The sequence below is a fragment of the Chlorocebus sabaeus genome, chromosome 21, assembly GCF_047675955.1.
Source record: "Chlorocebus sabaeus isolate Y175 chromosome 21, mChlSab1.0.hap1, whole genome shotgun sequence".
Classification (NCBI taxonomy): Eukaryota; Metazoa; Chordata; class Mammalia; order Primates; family Cercopithecidae; genus Chlorocebus; species Chlorocebus sabaeus.
This window is the reverse complement of record NC_132924.1, coordinates 12,441,320-12,463,404: the sequence shown is the minus strand read 5'-3', so window position 1 is coordinate 12,463,404 and position 22,085 is coordinate 12,441,320.

Below are 22,085 nucleotides of genomic sequence, written 5' to 3'. Positions count from 1 at the left end.
AAGGCACGGAGTCCTCACTCATAAAACTGGTCTCAATAGGAATGATTAAGGCTTTCTTTTACAATTGAAGTATGAACTATATTTCTGGATAATCAAAGACCAAGTTGATAAGGAAAAGTTTCTTTTTACAGAAGCATTTCAATTAACAAATATGGAAAGAAGGAAACCATTAGAAAATCACATTTTGCAAGCCCTAGGGTAAATGATTGATTTAGGTAACTATCAGTAACAAGTGCCAACATTAGATTAGATGAGAAAATTTTCAATGGCAGCACTATTGCTGTCACCAAATGAGCCCACTGATTAGTTTTAGCATAATAACTAAATTGATGTGTGGCCTATATTTTCTTCTTGTCCTGACCAACCAACAGAAAAAGCCATTATTTGACAAAATCAGTGAAATTTGAATATAGTATGTGATAATACAGAGGAATTACTGATAATATTATAAGGTATGAACATGACATTGTGGTTACACAAGAAATGCCCATATTTTTGTAGATGTAGATTAAGTATGTATGAATGAAATGATATAATATCTTGAATGTCTTTTAAAGTAAAGAAGCAAAGAGATAAATCTAATCTATGTTGAGACAGGTAGGCATACCTGCTGTTAAAATTACGTATAAAATTTAATATAGAATTATCACCAAATTCAAGAGAGTTTTTACAACTCATATGGGACTCTATGGAGTTACAAACACAAAGGAATATGTCAGGGCTTCTGGAGCACTGGTCCCATTCTGTTTCTTAGTGTATTAGTCTGTTCACACGCTGCTAATAAAGACATACCCAAGACTGGGTAATTGATTAAGGAAAGAGATTTAATTGACTCACAGTTCCACATGGCTGGGGAGGCCTAACAAACATGACAGAAGGCAAATGAGGAGCAAAGGGACATCTTGCATGGCAGCAGGCAAGAGAGCTGTGCAGGGGAACTCCCATTTATAAACCATCACATCTGGAGAGACTTCACTGTCACAAGAACAGCGTGAGAAAGACCTGTCCCCATGATTCAATTACCTCCCACTGGGTCCTTCCCATGACACATAGGAATTATGGGGGCTACGATTCAATATGACATTTTGGTGGGGCCATGGCCAAATCATATCACTTAGCCTGCATTATCTGGGCATTTAATGTATATTTATTTGTTATACACTACTTACAAGTTTTACATACAATCTTCTATGTGGGCTCTAGTTTATAATAAAACTAAAAATGAAAACCTGCATTTGGTTATGAAACATAATTTGGACTGATGGTAAGACGTTAGTAAGAATTCAACTTTTCTTAGCAAGGAGTGAATCTATACTTTCCATATTTGAAATAGGTATTTAGGATTTGAATTTCTAATTTTAATATTAAGACCATACAAAACCCAAAATATAAATAGTTTAAAATATTTACTTCTAACTAGTGAATCTAGGAGTGAATGAGACTTTTCTTCTTATTTACTATTTTACAGTAATGTTACAAATTTTTTGTCCCGTATGTAATTTTTCTTTTTATAAACAAACGAAAGCACTCACAAGGTAAAGATAAGAAGACTTCAGAGGAGCTGTCGTGGCAGGCCAGTCAAGCTTTATGATTGTAGCACCAGCCCACATGCGACATCTACCTGGGTTATAGATAACATTACCAGGATTATCCTCTCCTCCTGAGACTTCATCCATTTCCATGTTCTTGGCACAATCCTGATGTTTCTGTGCTCTTATATTTGTCATCAGCCTTCCCTTAGTTTTTGTTGTTGTTGTTTGCTTGTTTTTGAGACTGAGTCTTGCTCTGTCACCCAGGCTGGAGTGCAATGGCACAATCTTGGCTCACTGTAACCTCTGTCTCCCATGTTCAACCAATTCTCCTGCCTCAGCCTCCTGAGTAGCTGGGATTACAGGCACATATGCCACCACGCCCAGCTAATTTTTGTATTTTTAGTAGAGATGGGGTTTCATCATGTTGGTCAGGCTGGTCTTGAACTCTTGACCTCAAATAATTTGCTCACCTTGGCCTCCCAAAGTGCTGGGATTACAGGCATGAGCCACTGTGCCCGGCCTCCCTTAGTTTTTATAGTTACTGCTCGGCTTGAATTTTTTCCAAATATTAGCTCTCACAGAGTTTTTTTTTTTTTCATGGAATAGACTTTTCCTTGGTTCTCCTGCTTTCCAGGATGCCTGGGCTCCAGTCAAGAATTCACTTCTTGGCATGACTGCACCAAAGAACATCTTATTTGGGGCAAAGTGTTTGGCTTCCAGAGTCCTACTAGAACACAACAATTGAGAACCAAATAAACAAAAATGAATCAACGCAAACTTCCTAGGCCACACAGGTTTTTCTGCTTGGCTATTTCGCACTTCTTAGTAATCAGTTAAAGAGTGAATTAATCTATAGGTAAGAAATAAATAAGCAAACACAAACTTAAGTTGTATTATGGAAATTTATTTAAGAAAGACATGGTTACTTCAGTTGAAGCCCCCCTCTCTAGGGAAAACTGACAGGTGTTTGTTTCATTATTGTCACAAAACTTAATAGGTCACTAGTTTTTGAGATTGTTACATTACATTGCACTGATATTATGAAATATATTTTATCTGGAGAAGGCAAGTCTTTTGAATTATAAGGGCCAGAGAAGCATTAAAATGAGACAGTAATCTTACTTTCCCCTTGAGCAATATGTTCATCTCTTGAAACCACTTGCTATTATTGTCACAAGTAGCTATAAATTAACTTAATACTGCCACACTGGACACTATAATCCATACCCTGTGGCTTAACAATGTAGAACCAATCCCTAATCGGGGTTATTTCTGTAAACCAATGAGAATTCCTGACAAATAGCTTTGTTTCAGCCCATTATTCATCTCCCTTTTTTGCCTTTAAAAAATCACTTATAACTGCTGCTAGTCAGAGTGTGTACTCAGGGCAACTTGAACCTATGCTTCTGATTGCAATCTTTACATTTGGTCCAAATAAACTCTCTAGTTATATTAATTTTGCCTCAGCTTCTTCCTTTTAGGTCAACAGAACCTTGGTATAAAATTGCATCTTCCCGAATTATCCAAAAAATAGTGTCGAGCAATTGTTAACTATTTAGGAAAAATATTTATATAACATTGAAATGTTCATTTTGTTTTAAAAGTTACTGAAATAATAATACCTAAAGTGAAAATTCCCCATGCTTAAAGAAAAGCGCAGCTTTAGTTTAAAAATTAGTATTTACTTATATATTTTTTGAGACGGCATCTCACCATGTTACCCAGCCTGGTCTAGAACTCCTGAGTTCAAGCTATTCTCCTGCCTCAGCCTAGCGAGTCACTGGGATTACATACATGAGCCACCATGCCTGGCTCAAACGGATATGGGAGTGGGGCAGGGAAGCGCTGGGTAGAAAAAGGTGAGGTCTCTGGTGAGGGCTCTACCCTCAGGCCTGTGCCCATGGACCTAGGTGAGGACAGGCATTCCTCTTTTTGCGCCCAAATGTTGCTTTTCCTAGACCACCCTTGTCCGCCACTCCCCCATCCTGTGCATATAAAACCCCTGAGACCCTGGTGGGCACAGATGCAAGTGGATGGATGTCGAGAGGAACACACCGGCAAAAGAACACAGGCTGCTGGACATCAGGAGGATTGAAAGAGCACACCGACACGCTAGCAAATGCATGCAGGCCATCCATGGTGGGAAGACGAGGATCTGGGCCGGGGGCAGTCGGAGGAGAGTCCGGGAGGAGAGTCCAGTCACTGGGCGGCTTGACTCCAGAGAAGACCACCATCCCACTCCATCCGCCTTCTGGCCTCCTCATTCACCTTGCTGAGAGCTACCTCCACTCAATAAAACCTTGCACCCGTCCTCCAAGCCCATATGTGATTTGATTTTTCTGGGCTAGAACCCAGGATACAGAAAGCCCTCTGTCCTTGCAATAAGGCAGAAGGTCTGATTGAGCTGATTAACACAAGCTGTCTGTGGACAGCTAAGCTGAAAGAGTGCACTGTAACCCACGCCCACTGGGGCTTTGGGAGCTGTAAACACTCAACCCTAGATGTTGCCGTGGAGTCAGTGCTCCCCATGACCCACCTGTCTGCATGCTCCTCCTAGGGGTATGAACAGTAGGGCACCAAAGAAGCGAGCCACATCCCCATTAAGAGCCCTGCAAGGGGGATAAGGGAACTTTTCCCATTTCAACACATTAGTATTTATTGAGTCTACTTTGAAATTGTTTTTACAACATTTTTTTATCCTCCAGAGCAAAAAAAAAGGGGGGGGGTAGGTTAAAGGTTTTGAAAAAGGAGTGAAATTATTATTATTTAATCTGGGAAAACTATAGAAACTCTTACTTTTAAGTGAGAAAGTTTTCTGTATTTGTAAAACTAAATGAAGAGCAAAAACAAATCTACAGAGACAAAAAGATTAGTGGTGCCTGGGACTGGGGATAGCAATGGGGACTGACAACAAACAGGCATGAGGAGTGCTTTGAGGGTGATGAAAATAGTTTACTACTGCACTGTGATGATAGTGGAACAACTATGAGAACTTATAAATACGATTGAATCCTACACTTCAAACAGGTGAATTTTATGGTATGTAGTTATATCTCAATAAAGCAGCTTAAATTAAATAAACTGTTTAATAAAATGATTCAAGTTTCAACTCTGACACATAAAGAGCTTAGAAGTCATCATTGTCACACTTACAACAAAGAAAAAGCTGGAAAACAGAACATTAATAATCTTTCTTGTACCTATCCAAGACCCGAGACCCTAGGGCAAAGTTAAATCCCAAAATCCTAGAGGCAGGCACATCCAGAGAGGTAGAAGTGTAAAGTGCTTACCTGGATTAGAAGGCAATAAAGACATACAAGTTGGAAGAAGCATTTAAATACTAGTTGTGACAAATTTGACTACTGTCAGAGTGAAACAGTCCAGGAGCTATAGTATTAGGGAAGGGCATGTTTGCATAGGCTTTTCCTCCTGGAACTCTATTTGACTCTCTTGGGGAGAATCCAGAAAATATCTTCTTGTGATTTTGGCAGAGGGACGGTAGGAGTAGCCATTGGAAGTACACTCAGAACCTTCTCTACAACCTAGACTGACTTGAATTTTGCTAAAGCTTTGTCTCGGTTGAGAAAGGAAAGTCCTCCCCACTAAGGTTCAGGGATCCCAGGAAATAAATTAGAAACATGCAGCAGGGATGGTAATAGGGAACAGGTAGAGGGGAAGCTGTACCACTGCAGAAACACTTGGGAAGGTTACACTCTAAGATTCAAGCCAACTATAAGACTGAAATCTAATCAGTCTTATAGTTGAAAGGAATTGTGTGTACTAAATTTCCAAAATCAGTGATAGACAACCACAGATTCAGGAAAGTCTGAGAACATGAAGCAGTATAAATACTAAAAATAAAACAAAACAAACAAAACAAACAACATAGGCATATCTTATTCAAACTGCAGAAAACCAAAGACAATGTGAAAACCTTAAAAGAACACAGAGGAGAGGTTGGGGAGAAGTTCCCATAGAGAGACAAAGAGAAGAATAAAAACACACTTTTCAGAATCCACGCATAAAAAAAGAAAATGAAGCAAACTTTTAAGGTGTCAAAAGATTAAAAACCACCAACATAAAGTTCTATATCCACAATTATTCTACAAGAGTGAAAGAGAAATAAAGATTTTCTCAGACAGACATAAACTGAAGAAATTCACAGACAATAAATTTGCCCTTTTAGAAATGTTAAGAGAATTTCCTCAGATGTAAGGAAAATGATAGAGGTCAGAAACTAAGAAACACAGAGAACGCATAAATGAAGGTAAAATAAAATATATCTAGAAGAAACATCTAAAACTATAGCCTAACCTTCCACATTAAGAAAATAAAGGAGAGCAAAGTAATCCCAAAGCAAGCAGAAAAAATAAATTATAAAAACTACATCAGAAATCAATGAAACCAATAAGTGGGTGTACAGTTCAAGACAGACAAATATTAAAAACTCAATTGTTTTCCTATATACTAGAATATTACAATTTAAAGTGAAATAAAACATAAAGCAATTTATAATCATATACGTGAAGAAATAGGCACAAATTTAACAAAATATGTGCAGGGTTTCTTTGCATAAAACAAAGATGAAAGAATTCAAAGAAGATGTAAATAAATGGTGAGATACATCATGTTTATGGATTGGGAAACATAATATTGCCAAAATATTGACTCTTCCCAACTTGACTTATATTCTCAATGCAATGTCAATCAAAATACCAGAAAGTTATTCTGTAGATATCGGCAAAATTCTTTTAAATTTATATGGCAAAGCAAAGGACATAGAACAACAAAAATAATAGTGAAGAAGAACAATCATGTTGAGGGACATATACTACCCATTTCAGGGCTTATTATAAAGCTACCTCAAGACATAATGGTTTTGGAGAAAGAATAGACAAATCAGTAAATGAAATAGACAAATCGATAAATATAATAGAGATTTCAGAAATAGTGTAAGGCAATTTAGTGAAAAAAGATAAGTATTTCAATAATGTTATTGGAGAAATTGAACATCCATATGCAAAAAAAAAAAAAAAATGAGCCTAGGTACACATCTTTCATCTTACACAAAAAAGGAACTAACTATGGATAATATACCTAAATGCATATGCAAAATTATATCACTTGTAACAGAAAACATAAAAGGAAATTCAAGTGACCTAAGATTTGGTAACAAGTTTTTAGATATTACATCAGAAACATAATCAGTGAGAGAAAAACATTGAAAAATTGGATTTAATTGAAATTAAAAACTTTTTTTGTGGAGAAAAACTACTAAGAAAATAAAAAGACAAGCCACAAACAGAAAATATTTTCAAAAATTATATCTGATAAAGTACTTGTATCCAAAACATACAAATAACTCTTAAAACTCAATATTAGCAAAACAAACAATCCATTTTTTAAATGAGGAGAAAAAAATCCCAGATGCATCAGAAAATAAGATAGATGCGAAATAAGCATATGAAGAATTTCTCAGCATTATTTGTCAGATAAACTAGAAATTAACACAATAAAAAGATAGCACTACATACCTATTAGAATGACCAAAATCTATAAAACTGACAATACTAATTTCTAGTAAGGATACGTAGCAACAGAAACTTCCATGCATTGCTACTGGGAATAAAAAATGGTACAGCCAATTGAAAAGACTGTGTCTGTTTCTTACAAAGTTAGACATAATCTTACTATACAATCTAGCACTCTCTTAGGTACTTACTCAGTGACTTGAAAGCATATTCACACAACATTGTGTACATAAATGTTAATAGCAACTGTATTCATAATCAGCTCAAACTAAATAAAACCAAAATGACTTTTAGCATGTGTGAAGTTAAACCAAATGAGGTAACCCTAAAATTGAATACTATTCAGTCATAAACAGGAATGAGCTATCAAACCACACGAAGGCATGGATGAATCTTAAAAACCTGTTGCTAACTATAAGAAGTCAGTCTAAAAAGGCTACATTTTGTATGATTTCATTGACATAACATCTGGGAAATATAAAATATGGAGTCAGAAGAAGATCAGTGTCTGTTAATTGATAAGAAGTGTTTATAGAGGATGTTTTTGGGTGGTGAAATGATTCAATATTATACTCTAACAGTGGGCACATGACACTATGTATTTATCAAAATCCTTACAACTTTGAATAAAGAATGAAACATATGCATATTTCAGAAACATTCAGTGGATCCAGAAGGTAATGCAGAAGTTGACAAAATAATATAACTGTATTATACATGTATAAAATAACCTCACTGAAGGAGGTTCTAACCTTGGTATCTCTGTAAATGTGTCGAGTCTGTAAAACTAAAGGCAAAAACACTGTAATCTGGTTAATAAGACTGTTTACCACATGGGTATGGGTTAACTATTCAGATACTGCTATCAATATATAAGGGAATTGAATAATTAAGTAAATGGAAGGCAGATGAGTGAGGCCAGGTTTCCCATTGTCGGAGTGAGACTTAAAATCATCCAGAGGAGGCAAGAATGATCCACATGGCAACAGATTCAACTTAGACACCCCTGAGTGGATTTCTGTTATATATTAGAATATTTATAAATGTGGGTTAGCTTCTTCATGAACTGAGAGAACCTAGAAACAATTACACCATAGTATCAATGAATACCACTAACTCCCAGAACTTGGAGTGTAATACAATTTTTTCCAATAAAAGACAGTAAGGCTCCTTGGGAAAATGGCTGATCCTAGTATTGGGGCAGGAAATACAGTAAGTGATCCTAGAGCATCTTGTTATGCCATAGTATAAGGAAGTGCTCAAAAGAAATTCACAATCACAGGAACATAGCCCAAAGACACAGGGGAAACTCAAAGAATTCCCATGACCAAAACTGGAACTATATGAATAATGAAGTAGTTGAGATAGCAGTGTACTACAATACAAAGTGGAAAATAAATACCTATGAATTCATACTAATATAGTCATAGCATACATAAATAATTAAGGGAGAATACACAAGTTTCTCATGCAGAAGGGTTCTGAATAATTTACGTAGCTTCTCCACCCTTAAGAAGTGGAGCTTAACTTCCCACTTTGTAAATGTGGGCTATAATGTAGTGACTTCCTTCTAAAGATTATAGTACAAAAACAAGGCATAAAAGAACAACTTTACAGTGAAGAAAGCTGACAAATACTATCTCAGCCAACTGATCAAATTTAACATCAACTTTGTTAAGTCATGTTGATAACATGTCCCCTTATATGATGTGATGAGAATAGCACCTTAATTCCATTGCTTTTTCCACATGCCAGTAACCTGAGTCTAATCACAAGAGAAGTATCAGGCAAACCCATTTAAGAGACTGATGTGGTTTGGCTCTGTGTCCCCACCCAAATCTCACCTTGAATTGTAATAATCCCCACGTGTCATGGGAGGGACCTAGTGGGAGGTAACTGAATTATGGGGACAGGTTTTCCCTGTGCTGTTCTCATGACAGTGAATAAATCTCATGAGATCCGATGTTTTTATAAAGGGGAGTTCCCCCACACATGCCCTCTTGCCTGCCACCATTTAAGATGTTCCTTTGCTCTTCCTTCATCTTCTGCCATGATTGTGAGGCCTTCCTATCCATATGGAACTGTGAATCCATTAAGCCTCTTTCCTTTATAAATCACCCAGTCTTGGTTATGTCTTTATTAGCAGCATAAGGATGGACTATAAAAACATTTTAAAAAACACCTGAGTAGTACTTCTCAAAACTGCCGTGGTCATCAAAAATAAGAAAAGTCTGAGAAATTGTCATAGCCAAGAGGAGTCTAGCAAAATATGAAAAATAAATGTAATGTGATATGCTGGATGAGATCTTGAGACAAAAAGGATATTAAATAAAAACTAAGGAAACCTGAATAAAATATTGGCTTGAGTTAATAATATTAATATTGATCCATTAGTTGAGACACATGTGCCAAGGGAAGTAAGAGGCTGTTAATAAGTGATACTAGGTATGGATTGTATGGAAACTCTTTTGTGTGTGCTGTTTTCTCAATTTTTCTGCAAACCTAAAACTTGTCTATAAACGATATTTAAAGATCCATAAAGAAAACTGCAAAAGAAAATGTTGATAAATTTGACTGAATAATAGTAGAAATACATGCGCATAGACCAAAAAACAAATGGAATAAAAGCATGCATAACTGAAGAAAAATACATTGACAAAACATGCTACCATTTTTTCTTAAAATAATCAACATTGTTTTAAAATTACTGAGATTATATAGATATCTACATAAACTGAGACAAAGTTTCTGAAAATAAATGTAAAAATATAAATTAAAAGCTTTAATTATATTCATATGTTTACCTAAGTATTCTATTTTAAAATGTCTGACCAAAAATTCTGACATTGTGTCATTATTTTATCACTATTGATAATAAGGATTATTTTAGGAAATTCCACTAAATTTGTATGATGGAGTACTATACCTACTACATTGCCTGAAAATAATTCTTTATGGCAAACGGAGATGCTAATTACACAAATGACTATGGTAAGAGTGATAAATATCAAATGATCCCACATAAGTATAAACAAAGGACAACAAAATATGTACAGCCTTATTTCAACATGGGTTTTCTTGGGATGTTTGAATTGTGATTGATGATTGTTTTTTAATTTATAATTTCTTGCTCTGAAACCAATTATTATTATTATTTATAATAAGGGGGGAAAAGGTAGTGAATGTAAATATTCTAATCTTGAGTTGAAAGCCCTAAGCCATCCTTTATTAATAACAGATTATGTCGATAAAATTTTTAGCAGAACCTTTGTCTTAAGGTGATTTACTTTTCTCCTAAAAGATCAGATATCCTGACAGAATACAAAATTTATTGCAAATTCCAATGGTCAATCCAACCAGACCTCTGAAGTAAATAACAATTTGTCTCTATCATCTCTTCACTCTTCCCTGGTCATTGTGTTATCTCTGTTAACTATAGTTTCCCTGTGCCTCCAAGGACCCAGGCAGCTTCCTTCCAAACCCACAAATTCTAGATAATACACACACGCACCTGGGATAGGATTTACAATAAGTATAGAAAAAACAGTGAAGTGTATTTGGATGAATAATAATATAATACCATGAAATTAGAAAGATGTTCAAGGATTGGAGACAGTGGTGGACTTTGACCTGAGTCTTTAGTGGAAAGCACAGCTGGGAAGTTGGTTTGAGAGAAAGTGTGTGTCAAAGGTGAGTCTGCAATATTTTTTAGGATACTCAAGTCTTGGGAATTCATTTCTCAACAATAAATTATTCAGTGCATACCGCATGCAATACTCTTCTGGGCACTGGAAATTAACTAGTTCAGGTACGTAAGATAGACCAAAACAGAATAAATATAGTGACAAATACATAGAAATATTTGTAGATGGGATAAGTTTTAAAAAGTTATAGTAAGTACCTTTATAAACTAAAAGTAAGGAACAAAAGAAAAAGTATTGAAAACGAAAGAGAAGGTAGTAACCATTGAAAGGAAATTTCACTAGAGAAATGTATTAGTCCGGGTAGGTATGGTGACTCATGCCTGTAATCCTAGCACTTTGGGAAGCTAAAGCAGGCAGATCACTTGAGGCCAGGAGTTTGAGACTGGCCTGGCCAACTAACATGGTGAATCCCCATCTGTACTAAAAATACACAAATTAGCAGGGCATGGTGGCGAGTGCCTGTAATCCTAGCTACCCCGGGGCTGAAGTAGGAGAGTCACTTGAACCTGGGTTGCAGTGAGCCAAGATCGTGCCACAGCACTCCAGTCTGGGTGACAGAATGAGAACTCATCTCAATAAATAAATAAATAAATAAATAAATAAATAAATAAATACAAAGAACTGTATTAGTCAATTTTTACATTGCTATACAGAAATACCTGAAGCTGGGTAATTTATAAAGAAAAGCCATTGTATTCGGCTCATGGTTCTGCAGACTGTACAAAAAGCACAGTGCTGGCATCTGCTTTTGGTGAGGGTTTAGGAACCTTGTAATCTTGGAAGGCGAAGGGGGATCTGATGCATCATATGGCCAGAGCCAGAGCGGGAGAGAAGGGGTGGGTCCCAGGCTATATAAACTAACTGTGTGGGAACTCACTTATCACCAAGGGACACTCAACCATTCATGGGGGATCTGTCCCCGTCATCCAATACCTCCCACTAGGCCCTACCTCCAAATTTGGAGGTCACATTTCCACAAGAGATTTGGAGGCAACAAACATCCAAACCATAACAAGAAGGATGTGGTCCGTGCCAAGCTGCTAGATGTTTAACAATGAGAGCAGGCTTTGAAGTTCAGATTTTAACATGTCATAGTCGATGGCTTTAAATATGAAACAATTAGCAGCATGCCTGGCACAGTGGGTGACTGGTGAAGGGTAACACCATGACCTAGACGCCTAGGAGCAATCCTGTGGGGAGCAAAGTTGGTTAGCTATATTACTTGTTTGATGCACACTGGTTACTGGTTGTCCCCACTTCCTTTTCCAGAATTAAATAAGTCATACTTCCAATAATCTGTTTGATTAGTGTTGTTGCCTCCTTCATTTTATTCATTTTCCCAATGTCTGTTCCTCCTCAAACATCATCATCTCCAACTTGGTCATCTTGGCTGAAGGGGTTCTCCTCGTCTTGAGAAATAATCTTCAGGGCCTTGGGACAGGAATACACTTTGAGAAAGCTGGTGCTCTCTTAATAAACTTCTCTCCTAGCTCAGCTAAGAATTTCTTGTTCCTGATATTGTCTTCCATTTCCAGTGTGAAGATCACTCTCCTTGGCAGGAAAGACAGCAACCAAATAGGATTTTGAGCAGCTCTGCTTTCCTACAGTCTGTTGGTTAGTGCTGCACTTGTAGTTCTACCTGGAAATAGAGACTGTAGCTGGGTGTACAGACTCTGGGGTCGGGCTGCCTGTAAGAAATTGGCAGCACTGCTGCTGAGAAGCTGTCCAACCTTAGACACCTTACTTAAAATTTTTGTGCCTTCGTTTTTACCTAATGCAAAACAGGAATGATAGTATCATTACTGGCTATGTAGAGTTTTAAAAATCAAGTTTAAAAGCATCCAGATGTAAGATCATTTATATGTAATCTCAAATATTGTTACATTCTGGTTTCCCTAAGTCACTTTCATTTTGTTCACCATGGATTTTGAAAATGTATTAATTGATACACTATCAGTAAGATATTATGTTGCATAGGTGGTCAAGTCATCGTTTATATGTTAAGAATTGCCTTGATAACTGCTGAATGATTAGGGAAATTACTTTTATTCATTGTGCCTTCATTTCTTCATCTTAAAAATGAAGTTAAGAATTCTGAAAATACTGCTACATATGCCGCATAGTTTTACAAAGATATAAAATACCACATACAAAGTGCTCATCACATTGTCTGCTATATATAAAGTACACAGATATTAGCAAATGTTACCTGCAAAAAAGATTTACTTGGGTGACCCATCCTTAAAATCATTATTTGGCATCTTCTGATTCTTGGAGTTTTTCATGTCTTTTTATTTTCCTGAAAGCAAAGGACTGTTGTACAGAAATAAAAATTGACACAACTAGAGATATTGAACTCATAATAGTTGCAAGTTTAATAGAGGGGAAGACATGGGTTTTCTTGGAAATTTATAGGCTAATTTTGCAACAAAAGAGTTTGAATAAGTATAGAGCTCTTCAATATTCATGAAAGTTTTATTTTTATTTCTTCCATTATTATGCTATACATTAAATATCATTCAAACTCAATAATAATTCATTTAAATGGATGCTTTGCAGTTGATAAATATATTTAAGTAATAAGATGCAAAGAAAAGTTATGCAATATATAAACAAGACATTTAAAATTAACATCATAAAATATAACAAAATAGTAAAAATATTAATTAAAAAAACTTTTTATGTCCTGCATTAATATATCTGTAAAACGGTTGAAGGTGAAGGGAAAAAGGCCATTCCTTTATTTATATTTCCATTGTAGATTTGATGGACATAGAAATTTAGGAAGAGTATGCTCACTTAATATGGCAGGTGTTTTGAATAATCAGAAAAGCATTTAAAACCGTGTAGAGAAGCATAGATTGAAATGAGGAGACATAAACAACAAGCTGGGGAAATATTTGGCAAATGAGAGCATCTCAGTTCTTCGTGTGGGTTCTGACAATTCTGTTGATGAACTGCTCCTTTGGAGTGTGTAGGCTACTCTCCAGGAAGGAGTTTAGCACTTGGAAGACACATTAATCATTGAAGTTTATTGAAGTAACCTACTCCTTCACTTAGCAACATCTCTTTCCTGGATATATTGTGCACAATGGACAAGCTGCCGGACTTATGGCCTTGTGTGTTGACACATCAAATGTGGGATAGATTTAAAGGGAAACTATTTCACAGCAGCGTAAATGAGGAGAGTGAATGACAATAGGAACCCTTTACTGAGATTTATTATATGCTAATTCCCACAATAAAAACATGGCTGATCTTATTTAATTCTTCCTTACTTCTGTGAAATGTGCCCAATTAAAGATGAAGAACTGAGTCTATGAAGACCTTGTAATGATACCCACCATGTAGCTAGGGAGACGGAGCTTAGACAAATGCCCATAAACATGTTAGTGTATTATATTTTACTATAAGGATTTTACATTTTATGCAAAATGTTTACAAATTATCCTCTGAAAATTCTTTAAATACCTAACCTATCTATCACTATTTTCAAGTATATACATATAACCTATCTATCACTGTAGGTTATTTTATATTTTATACGTATTTAATATTTATGTGTATCTACTTGAAAATAGTGATAGGTTATATTTGTAAGTATATACATACTTTTCTGCAACATAATCCCAGATTTGGGATCATAAATCACCTTTCCCTTCTTATTCAATGTGATTTGAGTTTAACAGATACACCTGTGCTGAGGGTAATTGGGTGTGATTCAGCCAGGGAAATGAGAGGACCAGCTTCCTCTGTTCTCAGGGATCATTTAGATATGCGCACAATTCTCAATTATAAATAAGGTAAAACATGGAAATGGCGCTATATCTGTTGGAATGAAACATGCTCTATTTTCTCCTGCACCTTTTTTTCTACATTGCTTAAAATGTATTAATCTGTATTTCTAAAACTTTGCACTGTAGTCCATGAGGAACAGAAAGCTGGTGCTGAGATTTTGATTAAAGAGAAACACTAGGTTGTGAAGAAACATTAGAGAACTCATTTTCTTTTTCAGTCACCTAATCACTGTGAATATCATCAATAAAAGAGATGGTGACACTGAATTTCTCTGTGCTTTTCTGGTCCTCATAGTGAGACTTAAAGCTCGGTTCTTTGCACACATTTCCAGCACCATTCTACTGTTAGTGCACAGCAGTCATTGTGGGACCCCCTTTGACCTGTCTCTTCTCTTTGGTCTTCTGTTTCCTGTTCCCCATATGCTCTTTCTTTCAGTGGCACATACGCTTCAGTGGCATCCTGAGACATGGTGTGAGGTAACTGCATTTTTGGAGAACTTGCCAATGTATACATATCTCTATTCCACCCCCACTTGACTCATGCCGGCTGGACATATAATTGTAGGTAGGAAATCATCTTTCTTCAGAATTTTGAAGGCATTGCCTTACTGTCTTCTAGCTCTCATGCTGCTGTTGACAAGTCTCATCTTTTTCTGCTCTGTGGAAACTTAGATCTCTTTGTTCCCAGGTATCATACAATTTCTTAAAGGCACACCTTCCTTTAGGTCTATTTAGAACTCCATTTTGTACAATGTGTGGACACTTTCAACCTTCCTATTTATGACCTTAAATTCTGGATCATTATTTTGATTGTTCATTGTAACATTTTAAAATTTTGTTTCTTTCTGGAACTTCCGTTATTTAAATGTTGATGGTCATTGTTTATCCTTTCATTCTTTACTTTGAAAAAAAATTCTAATTCTTCTTTACCATTTCTGTAGCTCTTTGCTTTATTTTCTGGAGTATTTTATCAATCTTATCTTCCAAATCTTGTTTTGATTTTATATTTACTTTATTATTAATGATGTTTTAGAAAATTATTCAATAGTTCTTTTTATTCTTAAGTGTTAACTTTAAAAAATCTTGTTATTAATGATAGTTTCCAAAACTGTCTTCTCTTTGTAGTTTTTTATTTCCTGTATGTCACAATTTTTTTTTCACTTCTTTACACCTCTATCTTCCAAAAAAGAGACTATGCTAATATATCTGGCAAAACTTAATGTCTTCTCCTGAGTTAAGAGTAAGCAACTGAAAAGCTGACATAATGTTCTGAACATATGGACAATGTGATGGCTTCTGTCTCTGAACTTCACATAGGGTGATTGAGGAGGCTCTTCTGTTGGGGAGTCTTTGCTTCTCTTGGACAAGGCTGAGTTCTCTAGAGAAGTGTGTTTCAGTCTGGTGTGGAGAGCAGAATCTAATTTCCATTGTTTTGGAACTTGAGTGGTAGGAAGGGGCCAGGGGTACAACACTTAGTACACATGTGGACACATGATCCTCTTAGTTTATGTGTGGTACCTTGGCCTCATATGTGCCTAGGGCACCAAGTAGGGAGACCAGCTGTATTATCTTCTTTAGAGAAAACTCCAAATGTTTATTGCAGGGGAAAGGACACTTATCAAGCAGCATGGAAGAGTGAAGGTTTTTTGTGATCTTCTCAAACAGTTTTCACCTTTTCCTCCTTATTTTAGGTTCTTGGTGCTTCTATCTTGAGTGCCTTAATGATTCTAGGGGAATATAACGATTGTCAACTAACCTGTGATAGTAGTAGGTTAGGACTACTAAACTAGTTAGGACTTGTCTATCTGCCTCCCAGATAAAAGGTGTTATCTCCTCTCCTACAGTTGTGTCCTCTCCTGCTCTCTCCTCTATTGCTGCTGTAGACAACCCTCAAGATTCACACACTAAAATCCTAACCCTCAGGATGACTGTATTTGGAGATAGATAGGGTCTTGGGAGGTAATCAAGGATAAAAGAGGTCATAAATTGTGGGACCCTAATCTGACAGGACTTGTAGAGTTGTAAGAAGAGTAAGAGACACCAGAGCTTTCTCTCTCTGCCACATGAGGACACAGCAAGGTGACAGCCATCTGCAAACCAAGGACAGCCCTTACCAAACACCAACCCTGCAGACAGCTTGATCTTGGACTTTCAGTCTCCTGTTATGAAAAAATAAATTTATGTTATTTAAGCTACCCAGTTTACAGTATGTTATTATGGAAGACTAAGAAAACTAAAACAGTGGCGTTATGACATTTTATAAAAATATATACTTATTATATACTTATTTGTAAAATACATAAACCATGTATATGTTTGTAAAATACAAAAACTGTATATATAATTATATATAGAGAGAGTATTAATTTTTTACTCTGAATTTCTTCTACCTGTATTTTGCTTTCTCTTTAAGTGAGGTGTACCATAAATACCTATTATGTGATTGATAGATGTGTATTTACTAACTATGGTGAGAGTTTGGGAAGATATGAGACCAGATATCTGTATTCAAAGTGATGTATTAATCTAGATCTCATAAATACATTTGATTAAACCTTTGTATGTCGAGATATTGTTGGGGTGTGTTTTAAATGTATTTTTAATTGATTATGCTGTTTGAATTTATCAGGTGCTTAGATTGCAGCGATTGAATTGAAGCTCTAAAAATTTATTAAGAGATTGAATTTGACTATATTTAAGCAAATGTTGAAAAGAAAATAGCAACTAAATTTTACTGAAGAAAATAACAACTAAATTGTACCGAGTAACTATTGTGACTGATACCATTAACATATAGATGCAGCATGTCAACATTCTAATTGCCTAAGTGGTATTTAACACATAATAGATGTTCAACAAATATTTCTGAAATTTAGATTGTGAAAAATGAATAAGGATAGATGCTACATTCAGATAGACCCAAAGCTGGTCCCTTAATTCTTCCCCTTTACCATGACCTTCCTGGCTGTAATCACAGTTGTTGTCTTTTGATGAACTTTCTAGCTTTTCTCTAGCTTTGCTCTGGTTTTGCTGGGGGTATGGTATGGTCAAGTGAAGGCAATTTTTATAACCCCTTGTGAGTTACTTTTGCTCACACACTTACAAAAATCTAGCGAATATTTGAAAGCTAATATCTAGATACATTTCTTTTTTCTTGATCCCTCTTTCTCCTTACTACAGGATGGAAGCTGATTACTTGCAGTTCCAAATGACTCATTTTCTATTAAAAGTCAGATAGTCTAATTGTGTGAACTAGGACAAATTAGTCAGCATCTCTGAAACTCAAGCTCTTTCTCTGTAAATATGCACGATTAGATATGTCATACAGGACATTCAGAGGATTAATGAAAATGACATTTAAGAATATATTTTAAGGATTAGTCACCCAATAGGATTTTCATTTGTTATTCTGGAAGTAATGACAGGCATGTTTCTTTTTTTCTTAAACTTTCTGAAAAATACTGCAATTCTATGCAGTGCTCCATTGATAATTTAATGTATTACTCTGAGTTTCTTCTACCTGTATTTTGCTTTCTCTTCAAGTGAGGTGTCTTGCTCATTGCACTGGGAAACATTTGGATATCAGGACAAAAAGAAGCAACGGAGTTCATAAAAACTTTGTCATCAAAGGCAATAGCTTCCTGAATGGATTAAGTCCACTGTACCTGGAAATATCAGGAGGAAAGGGAATCTTGAATTCCCTCATGTGTGTGATTGTGTGTGTGTTTCTGTGGTGTGTGCACACGTGTTTATTGGTGGTGGTGACATTTTTATAAGACTGAGGACAAGAAGATTTTCCTCCTTCTGGTGAATTCGGAAGTATATTTCCTTGACTTACCTCCAGGAAGAAGTAGGTCCTAAGGCTACTTAATGCTCACTTCACTTGAGAGTCTGAGCATGCCCTTCTGCCTCTTGTTTGCCCCCTTAGCCTTGCACACACTTCTGTAAGTGACACTTTTCTTCATCCTTCTTCATCTTCTTCATTACAGTAAGGCAACAATGATGGTTTTCGTGGGAGTGTGGTACGACCAAGTGTTTTCCCCCAATTACGTATTTTTCCTCATTTTCCAAATACTACTTAAGCCATAGAGATTATTATATGACACTACGAAGTGGAGAGGTCTAAAAAGTATTTAAAATTGAATATATGACTAAACTAGCAAAATGAGAAGTTAAAATTAGTTTTCAAATGTGTTTTAGAAAAACCAAGTTGTGTTTGTATAAATAGATTTGTAATTTCAAATCTACATCCACACCATACATAGAAGTATTTAAATAGCATAAAAGTATTATAACCATTAAACAAACAAAAGGTACATTCATACTACCTAGTACAATACCTTAGGCATATTATTTGCCAAGTAAAAAGCAGCTGTTCTTCTTAGATTTTTATCTTGTATAGTAAGTCCTCACCTAACCTCATAAGGAAGTTCTCAGAAATTGTGACTTTAAGTGAAACAATGTAGGGTAAAAGGAAAGCAGCCTTACCATAGGTTAATTGACATAAACAAGAGTTAAGTCATATGGTATACAGTACATTTTATGGTATATAGTACATTGTTTCACTTCACAGTACACAGCTTCCAAGAACCTGTCAACAAAATTAAGTGAGGATTTATTATATTGTGATATACAATTGTACAAATAATTTTTCGTCTGTATTAGGAAAAAAGACAGTGGGTTGCATCCACTTGCTTAACTGAGAAAGTTACATGGAAGCTGTTCCAGGAGCCAGATACAGGTTGAGGCAATGGTAAATATGTACTCTCCCTTACTTTGATTCTGAGGTGATAAAGAGCCAGAAAGTCAGGTGGTCAGTTGTATTAGTCTTTATTTGGATAGTTATGGTTTTGATTATTATATATCTTTAATGTTAAATTGAGTCATCTTGCAGAACTATTTAGAATAGTTTTCTTGATATTGCCTCAAGTGTATGTGTGTACTGATTCATGTATGATGTGGTATATGATGTGCAATAATAATACCATGTGTGCTATGAGGCAGCAGGTAATAACAGGGATCGTGGGTTTTGCTGCATAAGAGGAAGATGATCACGTGATATGCTCTGACTAGCAGGACTGAATTTAACTCTGTATTAGTGTGGGAGAAAGCTGGTTCATATCTCCAGGCCTCTGTTATCTGCAACAGTGTAATAACAATACTTTTCATAGAAGCTAACTTCCTGACAAGGTCACTGCCTTTTCTCAGTGAGGACTTTTGAGTTCTGTATGATTTTCAAAATGAAAACTGTGGGTGAGAAATCCACCACTAAGCTGCCCATCCAAGATGCACTTAAATAATGCAGTTTTTAACCATAAGTTATTGAGAAACCATACAATATTATAATAATAATCTTAATTCAGTAAGTGAAAGTGTCTTTCAGCCACAAAATAATTCCTTTCCTTGACAAAGCCTTTTCATGGGGTTGCCTGACAAACTCAAGAGGTTCACTGGCGATCACATCTCCAGTCGACCTCAGGATGTACACACTCCATTCTCTTTGAATGCTGAATGAACCGACTGATTACAGTAGGTCATCTGACCAAGAAGTGATTAAGAAATCACTTTTACATTAAAGACAGTGATAACTTCCAAATACTGAAGGGGGAAAAAAAAGTGTCTGTTTTCTTTGTCACATCTGAGAAAAGATGCACAAAGAAACAGTTGTTTAATATTGGATGAGTCACATTGTATGCAGATAAAGGGTGCTCCTCAACTAGTGGTGCCTGTGAGAAACAAACTTGTCCAAACCCAAAGAATGGACTTAGAGACCTGGAGAATGGTGCAAGTGAGACTTTAAATGATGGTCTTGCAAGATCAAGTGTCTGATAGGCAGGCACACCCAGCATAGTTTCAGCAAGCAATTTATCCGTTAACGCGCAGGTCTCTCCCTTGGTTCCTTATAGACTCAGTACTATGGGGTTACAATCTTTCTGGATGTTACCTACTGATTGTTGGATAGAGGCTTTAGGTGTTTTTTTAGGGTTGTCTTGTTCTTTTTTTTTTCTTTTTTTGCAGCCCACAATGCATTGCAATCGTAGTTACTTCAAGAGTTCTTTAAGTATTTGACTTATGACCTAAGTAACTGGGCAGGCTGATAAGAACAGAAAAAGTAAGCTATTTTTCAGGCTAGTAAACTTTTATCTTTGACTAAACTTCTTTGGTTCAGGTGAAGGCAACTAAGAGGGGGCTGGAAGAGAGAGGCTGACAATCAAGCATCGGCTGTCCAAGCACGGGCCTCGTATATTCTGTTTCCTCTGTAGTTGGCTGATCTAAGTCAATTCAAGGCACTGTGTCCTGGAAATGGAACACTGTGTACATTATTTCCTTCAATGTCCAACCAGAAGTAGGAGGAATACACTCTATACTCTTTGTAGACAACATTCCCACAGCAGTCAGAAGATCGGGCTAGGTGATGTCTACAGTCTGCAACACTTGCAAGTCTGTGTGATTCTGAAACAGGAGATCTACTTAGACGTAATATTGCATTGACCCTGACGTATGCATTCTCTAATTAAAAATTAATTATATCTATTATATTAAAATAAAAATTGAGTTGAAAAATGAAACAACAAAAACAGAGCATGTAAGTTTATTTTCTCTAGTGGTCTGTGAACACCTCTTCTGAAGTTAGAATGTCTGAACTACCAGCAATATTTTTAACTTTTTGACCTTCAATTTTATTTTCCCTTCTCTGTGAAATAAGGATAATTCTCATATATTCTCCTCAAGGTTGTTGTGAGGATCAAATGTCAGAGTCTTTATCGGCACTTGAAGGCAGTGATGATATATACTAAGGTGAATCATTATTCTCTTCAATAAGTTATAAACATCTACAAAACTGATGGTGACATAAATGCAAAAAAAGGTTTTGGAGTGATTTTGATGAGAGAAATAATATAATGCTGGTGAGGTATTAGGTGGGAGAAAGTTAAGAGAGCTAGGAGATTAAAGTAGACTCAGATTCATGCACCAAAGATGGAACTTGAATGATCACGAGCTAACATGGAGTCCATAATGTGACTGTGAATAAAGAGGATGGGAAAGTCCAGGAAAAAGGAGAGCTGACCGAATGGCCCCAGCTTAATTTAATGAATACATTAGCTTCAGACAATAACATCCAAGCATAGCCCTGTCTTCTCTTAGGGAATTCAAGGTCAAGTCTCTGAGTAATATCTGTAAGGGAATTGCTTTTACAGATAACTTGATAACACTAGGACATAGGCTATAGGAACATGATGGATTAATTTTATTAAGCCCTAAGAAGGTTATGCATTTTATGATGAGATTTTCAAATACTTGAGATTTTTAGTACATACTCTATGTGCAAGAAATCATCATAACTTAGCATCATAATAATTATGTGACCAAAAAGTGAAAAACAGGTTTGTCATCTAAATAGTAAGGATATTTACTCTAAATATCAGCAGAAACAACTATTAAGTGCGTATTATGAAGGTACATAATAGGCAAATGTGAGAAGATAAATGACAGGGGCTTAATCCTTTAAAGAAATACTGG